At 45.5% G+C, this 13,655-nt stretch overlaps 1 protein-coding gene and 1 long non-coding RNA gene across 2 annotated transcripts in view; one reads left to right on the top strand and one right to left on the bottom strand.

Annotated features, from left to right (window-relative positions):
* LOC134984871 (oocyte zinc finger protein XlCOF6-like) overlaps nt 1-2,293 on the bottom strand; it is a 37,733-nt gene extending 35,440 nt beyond the window's left edge. The window contains exon 1 of the mRNA XM_063950349.1: nt 2,216-2,293. The gene's annotated coding sequence lies outside the window, so the exon portion shown is untranslated. The remainder of the gene's footprint in view (nt 1-2,215) is intronic.
* A 263-nt stretch (nt 2,294-2,556) lies between these two features.
* LOC134984883 (uncharacterized) lies at nt 2,557-13,055 on the top strand. The gene is made up of 3 exons (XR_010191793.1): nt 2,557-2,603; nt 12,337-12,520; nt 12,977-13,055. It is a non-coding gene; the product is annotated as an uncharacterized LOC134984883 (long non-coding RNA).
* Nucleotides 13,056-13,655: the final 600 nt, after the last annotated feature.

The raw sequence follows: 13,655 nt of genomic DNA, 5'->3' as shown, positions 1-13,655 counted from the left end.
AGCCGGGGAGCAGTCATAGAGTGCGGGGTGTATAATGATGAAAGCAGCTCGGAGAGGGCGCAGGGTCACCTAAACTTGGAAATTATACATTACAGAGACTAAGCACCCCCCACCTATCAGAGACAGGTGCCAATAACCGGGACGTCTGTATGTTCTGGAGCCACCCCCACGGATCTACAGTGGGGCTACGCTTATACTGGGACAGGTAACACAGATCATCACCCCACTATATGTAACGAGTAGATCACGGGTGTCAGGGATTCCAGGGTGGAGAGCTCCACGTACTACCTTCCTGTTTCAGGTTGTCTAGGAGCGCTACAATTAGATCTTCCATGGAAACCATGCTATTCATTGCCGTGAAGTAGGGATTGCTCAACAATCGTGAGGACAATTGCTCCAAGTGGATACCCATATAACCCAGAGTACTTCTTATACACAGACACGAAAGGGCCCCAACCGTGCACGATTATAGTAAGAGAACCCGGGTGGTTTTTCAAACGCAGCCCCACAACTTTCTTATGGAATCGTATGCTCTGTATTGCATGCATTACCTTATGTATAGGTGGGGTATATTATTATGTATAGGTGGGGTATATTATTATGTATAGGAGGGGTATATTATTATGTATAGGTGGAGTATATTATTATGTATAGGTGGGGTATATTATTATGTATAGGTGGGGTATATTATTATGTATAGGTGGGGTATATTAGAAGAACGGTTCATGGTTTGAGTATTATATGATATAACTGTATAAGGTGGCCTATAACTTCTTACATATTAAAACTAGTATACTTAAGGGTGGAACTGTCTCCGTATCTGTGGAAGAGCCTGAAATCACAAAGGAAAGGTACGATAGGTAAATGTGCATAGTCCTATCTGCTTACATCACATACTAATGTTATAGGCAGGGGTAGGTTATTTCCTAAGCGATTAGAGTATTGGGCTCTAAATAGCTTGGGTGGAGGCTCATTGCACATATACACTGTACCCCCAGGTAAAGAGGAGTTACATTACTAAAGATATGTGATGTCACTGTGACGCTCCGAGATCCCCTCACCTCGTCAGTCATGTCCCTATATTATTACTATAGATATAAGTGATCTCACTGTGACAACCGCAGATCCTCTCACCTCCCCGGTCTTGTCTCTGTATTATTACTACAGATATAAGTAATGCCACTGTGACGCTCCCAGATCCCCCTCACCTCCCCAGTCATGTACCTGTATTATAACTATAGATATAAGTGATGTCACTGTGACACTCCCAGGTGTGTGATATACATTTGCTTCATACTGAGCAATATTTTCAATCCCCACAATTACATTTAATACATTTTATAATAATGACACTAAAGGCTGCACCCCAGTATAAAAATAATAACAGATGTCTTTAAAAGCAGGACACCTCAGGCCATTCATCCAGTATTGTAGGACATCACCACCACTCACAATGTATAATAATAACACCAGGACACCACAAGCTGCTGTTCCTGTATAATAATAACCGTACACAAACATCTGCTCCCCCTGTATAACACTAATAACAACAGGGCACCACAGGCCACTCCCCATGTATAAAAATAATAACAACAGGACACCACAGGCTGCTCCCCCTGTATAATAACAATAACAGGACACCACAGGCTGCTCCCTCTGTATAATAATAATAATAATAATAACAACAACAACAACAACAGGACACCTTAGGCCGCTCCCCCTGTATAATAATAATAATAATAACAACAGGACACCACAGGCTGCTCCCTCTGTATAATAACAACAACAGGACACCACAGGCCGCTCCCTCTGTATAATAATAACAGGGCACCACATGCTGCTCCCCCTGTATAATAATAACAACAACAACAACTGGACACCTTAGGCCGCTGCCCCTGTATAATAATAATAATAACAGGACACCACAGGCTGCTCCCTCTGTATAATAATAATAGGACACCTTAGGCCGCTCCCCCTGTATAATAATAATAATAATAATAATAATAACAGGACACCACATGCTGCTCCCCCTGTATAATAATAATAACAACAGGACACCACAGGCTGCTCCCCCTGTATAGTAATAATAACAGGACACCACAGGCTGCTCCCCGCTGTATAATAATAATATTAGGACACCACAGGCTGCTTCCCTGTATAATATTAATAACAGGACACCACAGGCTGCTCCCCCTGTATAGTAAGACGCCATTACCTGATCTCCACGGACACTGTGTGGCTGCAACAGTCGATGAAAACTCCCTTCCTGTATGTGGACCGCACAATACGGAAGTAAGCTGGAACGCACAGTCCGGAAGTAGGGCATGATTGAAACAGGCTGCTTATTGGTTACTGGCCCCTCCCCTCCTTCAACCCGCCCACAGCCACGCTCTCTGCTAATGAATATTAACATACATGTCCTCAGTGCAGGAGGCCGGCGGCCATTTTCTTGTAGACCAGTCCGGCAGCAGCAATAGCTTCCCTGGCCGTGTAGTGACGTCAGGAACGGCGGCCATTTTCCCCTGGTCTGAGCTCCGCCTTCCTTCTATCATTCCCACAAGGCAGCAGGAGCAGAGAGCAGCCATTGCTGTGTCTGGCAGCAGGTAATGATATTATTATTATTATTCTATAGGCTGAGCAGCTCTGGTGTCAGGTTCTGTACTACAGGGGGAGCAGCCTCTGGTGCCTTGTTATAGTGCAGCTGGAGCAGCCTCTGGTGCTGCATTATCCCTGTACAGGTGGCTGACACTCTAGTGTCCTATTACTGTAATACAGGTGGCGCAGACCCCGCCGTTACTGTAATACAGGTGTCGCAGATCCCGCAGTTACCGTAATACATGTCGCGCAGATCCCGCCGTTACCGTAATACAGGTGGCACATACCCCGCCGTTACCGTAATAGAGTTGGCGCAGACACAGCCGTTACCGTAATACAGGTGGTGCAGACCCCGCCATTACCGTAATACAGGTTGCGCAGACCCCGCCATTACCGTTATACAGGTGGTGCAGACCCCGCCGTTACCGTAATGCAGGTGACGCAGACCCCGCCGTTACCGTAATACAGGTGGCGCAGACCCCGCCATTACAGTAATACATGTGGCGCAGACCCCGCTGTTACCGTAATACAGGTGACGCAGACCCCGCCGTTACCGTAATACAGGTGGCGCAGACCCCGCCATTACAGTAATACATGTGGCGCAGACCCCGCTGTTACCGTAATACAGGTGGCGCAGAACCCACCCTTACCGTAATTCTATACCCGGGACATTACAGCACTGTGGCATTGTGCTGTACAGGGGGAGCGACCTGTGTTGTCATATTATACAGGAGGAGCAACCTGTGTTGTCATAATATACAGGAGGAGCATCCTGTGTTGTCATAATATACAGGGATAGCATCCTGTGCTGTCATAGTATACAGGGGGAGCGGCCTGTGTTGTCATAATATACAGGGGTAGCATCCTGTGTTGTCATAGTATACAGGAGGAGTGGCCTGTGTTGTCATAGTATACAGAGGTAGCATCCTCTGCTGTCATAGTATACAGGAGAGTGGCCTGTGTTGTCATAGTATACAGGGGAGTGGCCTGTGTTGTCATAGTATACAGGGGGAGTGGCCTGTGTTGTCATAATATACAGGGGGAGCAGCCTGTGTTGTCATAATATACAGGGGTAACATCTTGTGCTGTCATAGTATACAGGGGGAGTGGCCTGTGTTGTCATAATATACAGGGGGAGCAGCCTGTGTTGCAATAATATACAGGGGTAGCATCATGTGTTGTCATAATAGACAGGAGGAGCAGCCTATGGCATCCTGCTCTACAGGTGGAGCAGCCTGTGGTGTCCTGATGTTATGATTATTATACAGGAGGAGCAGCCTGTCGTGTCCTGTTGTTATACAGAGGGAGCAGCCTGTGGTGTCCTGATGTTATTATTATTATTATACAGGAGGAGCAGCCTGTCGTGTCCTGTTATTGTTATACAGAGGGAGCAGCCTGTGGTGTCCTGTTATTATTATTATTATTATACAGGAGGAGCAGCCTGTCGTGTCCTGTTATTGTTATACAGAGGGAGCAGCCTGTGGTGTTCAGTTATTATTATTATACAGTAGGAGCAGCCTGTGGTGTCCTGTTAATATTATACAGAGGAAGAATTATTATTTTTTCAATAGGGGGAGTAGCCTGTGGTGTCCTGTTGTTGTTATTATTATTATTATTATTATACAGGAGGAGCAGCCTTTGTTGTCCTATTATTAATATTATAAAGGAGTAGCTATTGGTGTCCACTTATTATTATTATTATACAGGGGCAGCAGGCTGTGGTGTCCTGTTATTATTAGTACAGGTATACAGAAGGGAGCGGCCTGTGGTGTCCTGTTGTTGTTATTATTATTATTATTATTATTATTATTATACAGGAGAAGCAGCCTGTGGTTTCCTTTTATTTTTATTATTATTATTATTATTATTATTATTATTATACATTGGGAACAGCCTGTTGTGTCCTATTATTATTATTATTTTGCAGAGGGAGCAGCCTGTGGTGTCATTTTATTATTACTGTAAAGGGAGAGCAGAATGGGGTGTCCTGTTGTAATTAGTATAATACGGGGGGGAGCAGGTTTTTGTGTATGGTTATTATTATACAGGGACAGCAGCTTGTGGTGTCCTGGTATTATTATTATTATTATTATTATTATTATTATTATTATTATACATTGGGAGTGGTAATGATGTCACAGTGACATCACTCATATCTATAAGTAATTTTTCCTTAAAGTTCAGGGGAAATTTAAGGAAAAATTACTTCACAGAAAGGGTAGTGGATAAGTGGAATAGTCTCCCATCAGAGGTGGTAGAGACTAAGACTGTAGAGCAATTTAAACATGCATAAGATAGACATAAGGATATCCTTACAAAGAATTAAGGTTCAAAAAGGGTTGAGATTACCTAAAGGATTAAAAAAAAGGGGCAGACTAGATGGGCCAAGTGGTTCTTATCTGCCGTCAAATTCTATGTTTCTATAGTAATAATACAGGGGCATGACTGGGGAGGTGAGGTGGTCTGGGAGCGTCACAGTTACATCACTTATCTATAGCAATAATAAAGGGACATGACTGGGGAAGTGAGGGGGATGGGGAAGCGTCAGATTTACATTACTTATATCTATACTAATAATACAGGGACATGACTGGGGAGGTGAGGGGATCTGGGAGCATCATAGTGACATTACTTATATTTATAATTGTAATAATAATTCAGGGACATGACTGGGGGGTGAAGGGGTCTGGGAACATCACAGTGACATCACTTATAGCTATAGTAATTATACAAGGTCATGAATGGGGAGGTGAGGAGGTCTGGGAAAGTCACAGTGACATCACTTATATCTATAGTAATAATACAGGGACATGATTGGGGGGGGGGTGAGGGGATATGAGAACATCACAGTGACATCATTTATATGTTTAATAATAATAATAATACAGGGACATGACTGGGGGGTGATGGGGTCTGGGAGTGTTACAGTTACATTACATATCTATAGTAATATTACAGGGACATGACTGGGGAAGTGAGGGGATCTGGTAGTGTCACAGTGACATCACTAATATCTATAGTAATAACACAGGGACATGACTGGGCAGGTGCGGGGGATCTGGGAGCTTCACAGTGACATCACTTATATCTATAGTAATAATACTGGGACATGACTGGGAAGGTGAGGACATCAGTGACATCACTTACATCTATAGTAATAATAAAGGGACATGACTGGGAAATGAGGGGATCTTGGAATGTCACAGTGATTTCACATATCTATAAAAATAATACAGGGACATGACTGGAGAGGTGAGGGGATATGAGAGCATAACAATGACGTCACTTATATCTATAGTAATAATAATGGGACATGACTGGGGAGGTATGGGAATCTGGAAATGTCACAGTGACATCACTTATATCTATAGTATTAACATAGGGACATGACTGGGGAGGTGAGGGGATCAGGGAGCATCAGAGTGACATCACTTATAGCTCTACTAATAATACAGGGACGTGACTGGAGAAGTAAGGGGATCTGGGAGCGTCACAGTGACACCACGTATGTCTCTAGTAAGAATATAGGGACATGACTGGGAAGGTGAGGGGATCTGAGAGCATCACAGTGACATCACTTATATCTCCACTAATAAAACAGGGACATGACTGTAGAGGTAAGGGGATCTGGGAGCATCATAGTGACATCACTTATTTCTTAAATAATAATTATAATAATAATACAGGGACATGACTGGGGGGTGAGGGGGTCTGGGAGTGTTACAGTGACATCAAATATCTATAGTAATAATACAGGGACATGACTGGGGAAGTGAGGGGATCTGGGAGTTTCACAGTGACATCACTAATAGCTATAGTAATAATACAGGGACATAACTGGGGAGATGAGGGGACCTGGGGGTGTCACAGTGACGTCACTTATATCTGTAGTAATAATACAGGGACATGACTGGGGAGGTGAGAGTGATCTGGGAGCATCACAGTAACATCACATATCTATAGTAATAATACAGGGACGTGAGGGCGAGGTGAGGAGATCTGGGAGCTTCACAGTGAAATCACTTGTATCTATATTAATAATACAGGGACATGACTGGGGAGGTGAGGGTGATCTGGGAGCATCACAGTAACATCACATATCTATAGTAATAATACAGGGACGTGAGGGCGAGGTGAGGAGATCTGGGAGCTTCACAGTGAAATCACTTGTATCTATAGTAATAATACAGGGACATGACTGGGGAGGTTAGGGGATCTGGGAGTGTCACAGTGACATCACTTATTTATTTTTCATCCACTAGGGGGCACTGTAGTTCTCTTGGGATATGGACGGTGCGATAGCAGGGATAGGCACATTTAAATATTTAAATGTGTAACCCTCTTCCCCCTCCATACTCCCAAGATGCCTCAGTGTTTTTTGTGCCTTCACCAGGGAAGGTCGCATCCTGGAGTCATTCCAGGGTTTACTTTTAATTTTTCTAAATATTTTTTCTTGTATCAATCACACTCCCTTCCCAGCTTATTAAGAAGCGTGGGTCCGTGAGTGTGTGCTGCTGTTGTGCAGTGAAGGCTTGTTGGTGCTTAGACAGAGAAGACCCGCTATAGACCTTCATCAGCGTTAGCTGATTCAGACATGGCTGCAGGAGCTGGACGGAGCTTAGAGAGAAGCCACGTCGGAGCCTCCCCATTACACTGAGGTAAGGAGCGGGCAGTCAGCTTATGCCGCCACCCCATTGGGCCTGTTTGTTGCTGTGATAGTGGGGCAGTCAGCTCCTGCTGCCGCCCCTCCATGTGCGGGGAACGTGTTTTCCACAAGCTGCTTACTAAGGTATAGCTTTACTGGATCAAACTCCCCCTCTTCCCGGCTCCCACCAGCGGTCAGACACATACTGCCACTGAGCACCTGTGTCGCTCCACACCTGCCCGGCTCCCGGCAGCGCAGCTCCAAACAGCGCTGCCGCTGGCCTCTACAATCTGCCCCTCTAGACAAGTGGGAAGCGGCTTCCAGCAGTGGTCAAATAATGCTGCCGCTGGGCACCTGTCAGGCTACACCTCGCCGCTCCAGAGAAGCGGCTCCCGGCAGCGCGGCTCGCAGCAGCAGACAGATCACACTGCCGCCGCTGGACGCCCGTCACATTACACATCTACCCGCTCTCCGGCTTCCACCAGCGCACAGATCACGGTGGGTAGCTGAGGCAGCTGCAGGGCGCCGTCACTCATAGCTGGCGCACGGTATACAATGCGGGGGGGGATGGGGTGGAAGAAGCTAGGCGCGGCTCACTGCTTTAAGCATTGGGGGAGTTCATGGCGGTCCCTAGTTCAGCGGTTCCTCTAAATATAAGGTATGGTGGCCAGGGCTATAAGGGACATAACAGGCTATTAGGCCTAGGTTATGAGTACTTTTGGGGGTCATAGGTTATAGTCAGATGCACATGCTGGGACGCCGTTTTCACACAAAGGTTACACACCTACTTCTTGCTTCTTCCTACAGCAATATGTCAGTCCTACAACAAACGGCCACTAGAGGGGGCAGGGGTGTTTAGTAGGTGGCACAGTGACCATCATAGATTTCCTCTATAACACAGTGCGGTACACGCGGTATTATAGACACTACAGTTATTTTCACTGAGTTGTGCGGACGTTGTCTCACTGTATTATTGTCTGTCTGTCTGCATGACAATATGAGAAACAGCAGCATGTCTGTGATAACTGTGAGAATGCCTGATTTGCAGTCAGAGTTGTCCACTGCTCGAAAAGACAGGGAGGCGGCTAAGTCTGATTCACGGATAATACCGTGTGAGCAGCCAATGTGGGCTCAGGATGTTTCTAGAACTTTGCTGGGTTACAAAGTCCATGTATAGTTCAATTTCTAAGAATGGTCATCGTTTGTCTCATAATTACATTCTGACGATTCAACGCCACGTCTGATATCTCAGCATTGGGTCAGGGGTCAGATAGTGAGGTCACTAATAGCCCGAGCTATGATGATCTCATTAGAGCGGTACGCCAGCTGCTAGGTTGTACTGAAACATATGAGGTTTTATTGCTAGCAGACTATGGGCGACTGTGTGTTTTTCATATCTCTTAATAAGCAGTTAATAGAAGCATGGCTAAATCCAGTTAAACACTTTTCTGGGACAACACGATTTCTGTCTAAATATCTTTTCCCACAGGCTATGACAACTAAATCACCATCGGTGGAGTCTTCAGTTTCTAAACTTTCACTAAAATTTACTATTCCAGTCCCGGGTGCAGCTACGCTTAAAGACCCCTCGGAGAGTAAGCTGGAGGCCATGCTAAAGTCCATGTATACAGCAACAGGGGTGATGCTTACACCTGTTTGAGTTGGAGTTTGTGTTAACAAGGCTGTAGTTGCATGGGCGAAACAGCTCAGGTTAGGCCTACAACAAGGTTTTTCCTCAGATCAGCTTATATTTCTTACCGATCACATTTGTGAATTGGTTGAGTATTTAGGTACGGCTTCATTGGATGTCGGACAAGTTTGTTCTCGGCTTGCGTCCCGACAGACGCTGTGGTTTAATTCTTGACAGGCCGAGGCAGAGTCAAAATGAGGAATAGAGGCGTTGCCTTCCACTGATGTTATTTGGTCCTGAATTGGACAAATGGAATTCTCAGTCAACGGGGGAGGGGAAGAATCTGTTTTCCTGCCATTGCCTGCACCAGTTCCTAAAAGGAAATGCGCTGGACCAGCGTTCAAATCTTTTAGACCTCAGTCCTTTCGATGCTGGGCTGGAGGAACAACCATGCAGAGGGACGTGGTTTTCAACAAACCACTAACCGTCGTCAGGACACAAAGGCCGCTGACGAGCCAGTGGCATGACGTTCTTCCAGCCCATCTCGGCTCTTCAGTTGTGGGAGCACACCTTCAGAAGTTTCACTTTGCGTGGTTTCAGACATCACAGACAGATGGATCCGCAATTTTGTTTTCAAAGGTTTCAAAATAGAGATTGATTGTCTACCACCGATGCGGTTTTTTGAGCAGGTCTGCAGGCCGCTAATCAGTCTCTCATACATTCAGCAGTTTTGGTTCAGGTTCCAGTACACCAGCAAGGTCAAGGGTTTTATTCCAATTTTTTTTGTAGTACCAAAGCCGGATGGCTCAGTCACACAGATATGGAACCTAAAGGGGTTCAATCGGTACGTCACTTACTACACATTAAAGAACCACAGCAATTCATGATTTTGCGGGATCTCAAGGATGCATACTTACACATTCCAATTTGGCCACCGCATCAGGCGTACTTAAGTTTGCAGTACAACAAGCGCCTCGGGTATTCACAAGGTGATGTCTGTGATGATAGTTCATCTCAGATCCCTGGGAGTGATAATCGTTCCATACTTAGATGACCTTCTCATCAAGGCTTCGTCTCAACAAATACTTCATAAACATGCCTCACTGTTGTACAGTGTACTAGTTCAGTACGGTTGGATTGTCAACTTTAAAAAAAAAATCAAGTCATGTCCCGTGTCAAAGAACTCAATTTTAGGAATGATTCTGATTACGGTGGAACAACGCATTTACCTGCCATAACAGAAAGTACATGCTATTCATCATCCAGTACTGCTAGTGCTCAAACCACGGACAGTCTCGGTGCATTTGTGCATTCGACTGTTAAGACAGATGGGGGCATCTTTCAAAACACTCCAGTTCGGAAGATTTCACTCACGTCCCGTTCAACTGGATCTTCTCGCATAGTGATCCGGCTCTCGTCTACAAATTCATCAGATGGTGCCCTTGTCTCCAGGGCCAGAGTATCAATACTCTTGTGGCTCCACATACACAATCTCACTGCGGGAAAAAGGTTTGTAGTCTGGAATTGGATAATTCTGATGCTGGACGCAAGTCTCAAAGGTTGGGGAGCAGTGGTCCAACATTGTCAGTTTCAGGGTCTATGTTTAGACCGAGAAAGATTACTGTCAATCAGTGTCCTGGAACTCAGGGCAATTTACAACACTCTGCGTCAGGCAGTTCACTTGCTCTTGTTTCAGACTGTTCAGGTTCAGTCGGACAACGTGACGGAAGTCGCATACATCAACAAACAAGGAGGGACTCGAAGTCGCATGGCCATGCGAGAAGTTGCTCGAATCCTCAATTGGGCCGAACATCTCCACGTGATATTGTTGGTGGTCTTCATACCAGGACTGCACAACTGGAAAGAAGATTATCTCAGTAGTCAGGATTTTCCTCCAGGAGAATGGGCCTTACATCCAGAAGTGTACCAGATGTTAGTCCAGCGGTAGAGTTACCCAAAGGTGGATCTAATGGCTTCTCGCCATAATCATCAGACAGTTATGTGTCCAGAACAAGAGATCCAAAGACAGTGGCAGTGAATGCTCTCACCATAGCGTGGCCATACAGCCTCGTGTATCTATTTCCATTTCCGCTGCTTCCTCAGTTGCTAAAGTGGATCAAACGAGAGTCCACGACCGTCATACTAGTGGTGCCTCGTTGGCCTCGGAGAGTGTGGTTCTCGGATCTTCATGGTCTACTCGCAGATGATCCCTGGCTGATTCTGCTACGTCTAGACCTACTACAGCAGGGGTCGTTCCTTTACCCCGATTTAGCGTGGCTGCGTTTTACAGGGTGGCTGTTGAGACCACTCTCAACACGAGAGGGCATTCCACAGTTGGTTATACCAACCATGTTACGTGCTAGGAAGCCAGTTTCAGCAGCTCATTATCACAGGATTTGGCGAGCTTATATAGGTTGGTGTGAAGCTAGGATATTTCCGACATCTTCTTTCACGTTATCCCATCTTTTGCTCTTTTTACAGACGGGGTTAGATGGAGGATTACGTTTCGCGACACTAACGGTGCAGGTCTCTGCCTTGTCAGTTTTCTTTCAAAGGCATTTGGCTCTTTTGCCAACAGTTCACAATTTCCTGCAAGGTGTCCTTAGAGTTCAGCCTCCATTCATTCCACCTACAGCTCCATGGGTCTTGAATCTGGTTTTGCATGTTTATTCAGTCAAGTTTTGAACCCTTGCAACACGTGGATGTTAAGTTTATAACTTGGAAAACTGTGTTTCTCCTAGCCTTAGCTTCAGCAAGGTGTGTTGCACAATTTGGTGCCTTATCATGCAAGCCACCGAATCTGCTATTTCATACTGACATATTGATAATTCTGCAGCATCAGCTTCTAGCTTTGGCCGTCTACTGTTACAGGTGCCAAACAGCTCTCCCGCCCCAGAGGGAAGCTTTGGTACGTCCCAAAAGTACTCCAGTGACCCCTAGTGGATGAAAAAGAAAATATGATTTGGTACTTACCAGATAGATCCTTTTTGTTGCACCCACAGGGGGCACTGGACACCCACCCAGAGCAGTTTCTCCTGGCTGGTGGTAAGTTCAGTAGTTCTTATGGTAACACATTTTCACCGACTTGTTCAAATGTTAATGTGATTGCTATCTATTGTCATGTCAATTTGTTAGTTGTCCGTTATGTTATAATGTTATATGTAATTCTCCATTGTTCATCCTCTCTGTCGCTCCTATTTAGCTCAACAAAAAAACACTAAGGCGTCTTGGGAGTATGGAGAGGGAAGGAGAGTTACACATTTACATTTTTAAATGTGCCTATCCCTGCTATCGCACCGTCCATATCCCAAGAGTACTCTAGTGCCCCCTGTGGATTCAAAGAAAAGGATTTATCTGGTAAGTACCAAAATCCTATTATCTATAGTAATAATACAGAGACATGACTGTGGAGGTGAGGGGATCTGGGCGTATTTACAGTGATATTTATGTCTCCCCCATTTCACAGAGGTGTGAAGAAGACATCTGGTGAGCGTGAGACACCCAGCAGCCATCCTCGTGTGACAGGAGGACTGAGCAGGTCCCAGAGCCCCATCACGGTGCCTCCACCTCACTCACTGGTACATGAGAGACACAGTGACCAGAAGATCCAGGAACTCACCAACAAGATCATTCAGCTGCCGACTGGAGAGGTGACTGCTGGGAATGGGGCATTATACAGTAACACCAGGGGATGTGTCTGGATGGTGACTGGAGAGGTGACTGCTGGGAATGGGGCATTATACAGTAACACCAGGGGATGTGTCTGGGTGATGACTGGAGAGGTGACTGCTGGGAATGGGGCATTATACAGTAACACCGGGGGATGTGTCTGGGTGATGACTGGAGAGGTGACCGCTGGGAATGGGACATTATACAGTAACACCAGGGGACGTGTCTGGGTGATGACTGGAGAGGTGACTGCTGGGAATGGGGCATTATACAGTAACACCGGGGGATGTGTGTGGGTGATGACTGGAGAGGTGACTGCTGGGAATGGGGCATTATACAGTAACACCAGGGGATGTGTCTGGGTGATGACTGTATCACTGTGTGTGTGTCAGGTTCCTATAAGGTATCAGGATGTCACTGTCTATGTCTCCATGCAGGAGGGTGAGTGTATAGAGGAACACAGGGGTCTGTACAAGGACGTGATGATGGAGAATCACCGACCCCTCTTATCACTGGGTAAGAGGAGACTGTCATGTATTGTACAGGGGAGAGCAGGTATGGGGCCCCCTATATACACACATCACCTGATAATCACATATATACACTGTACTCAGTCACTGTGTGTCTCCTACAGATGGGCCCAGTAACAGAGATACCCCAGAGAGATGTCCCCGTCCTCTGTATTCCCAGGATTGTACAGAGGAGAATCACAGGACCCCACAAGAGAATCAGGTAGGTGGGATTTAGGGTCTCACCAATATAACAAAGTGACTGTCACTATATAATGTGCAGAGGAGCTGTGTGTCTTATACACTGTTATACTATTAATATACTATTATTAATGTATATTGTTTTATGGGCTATTTAGGATGAATGTCTCACTGACATTAAGATAGAAGATACAGAGGGAAAAGAAGAGACGTATGTGACTGATATAAAGGCAGAAGATATAGAGGGAGAAGAAGAGACGTATGTGACTGATATAAAGGCAGAAGATACAGAGGGAGAAGAAGAGACGTATGTGACTGATATGAAGGCAGAAGATATAGAGGATGAAGAAGAGACATATGTGACTGATATGAATGCAGAAGATATAGAGGGAGAAGAAGAAATGTA

The sequence above is a fragment of the Pseudophryne corroboree genome (assembly GCF_028390025.1).
Source record: "Pseudophryne corroboree isolate aPseCor3 chromosome 3 unlocalized genomic scaffold, aPseCor3.hap2 SUPER_3_unloc_9, whole genome shotgun sequence".
Classification (NCBI taxonomy): Eukaryota; Metazoa; Chordata; class Amphibia; order Anura; family Myobatrachidae; genus Pseudophryne; species Pseudophryne corroboree.
The sequence above is the reverse complement of the archived record's forward strand: the minus strand, read 5'-3'. Positions and strand labels throughout refer to the sequence as shown.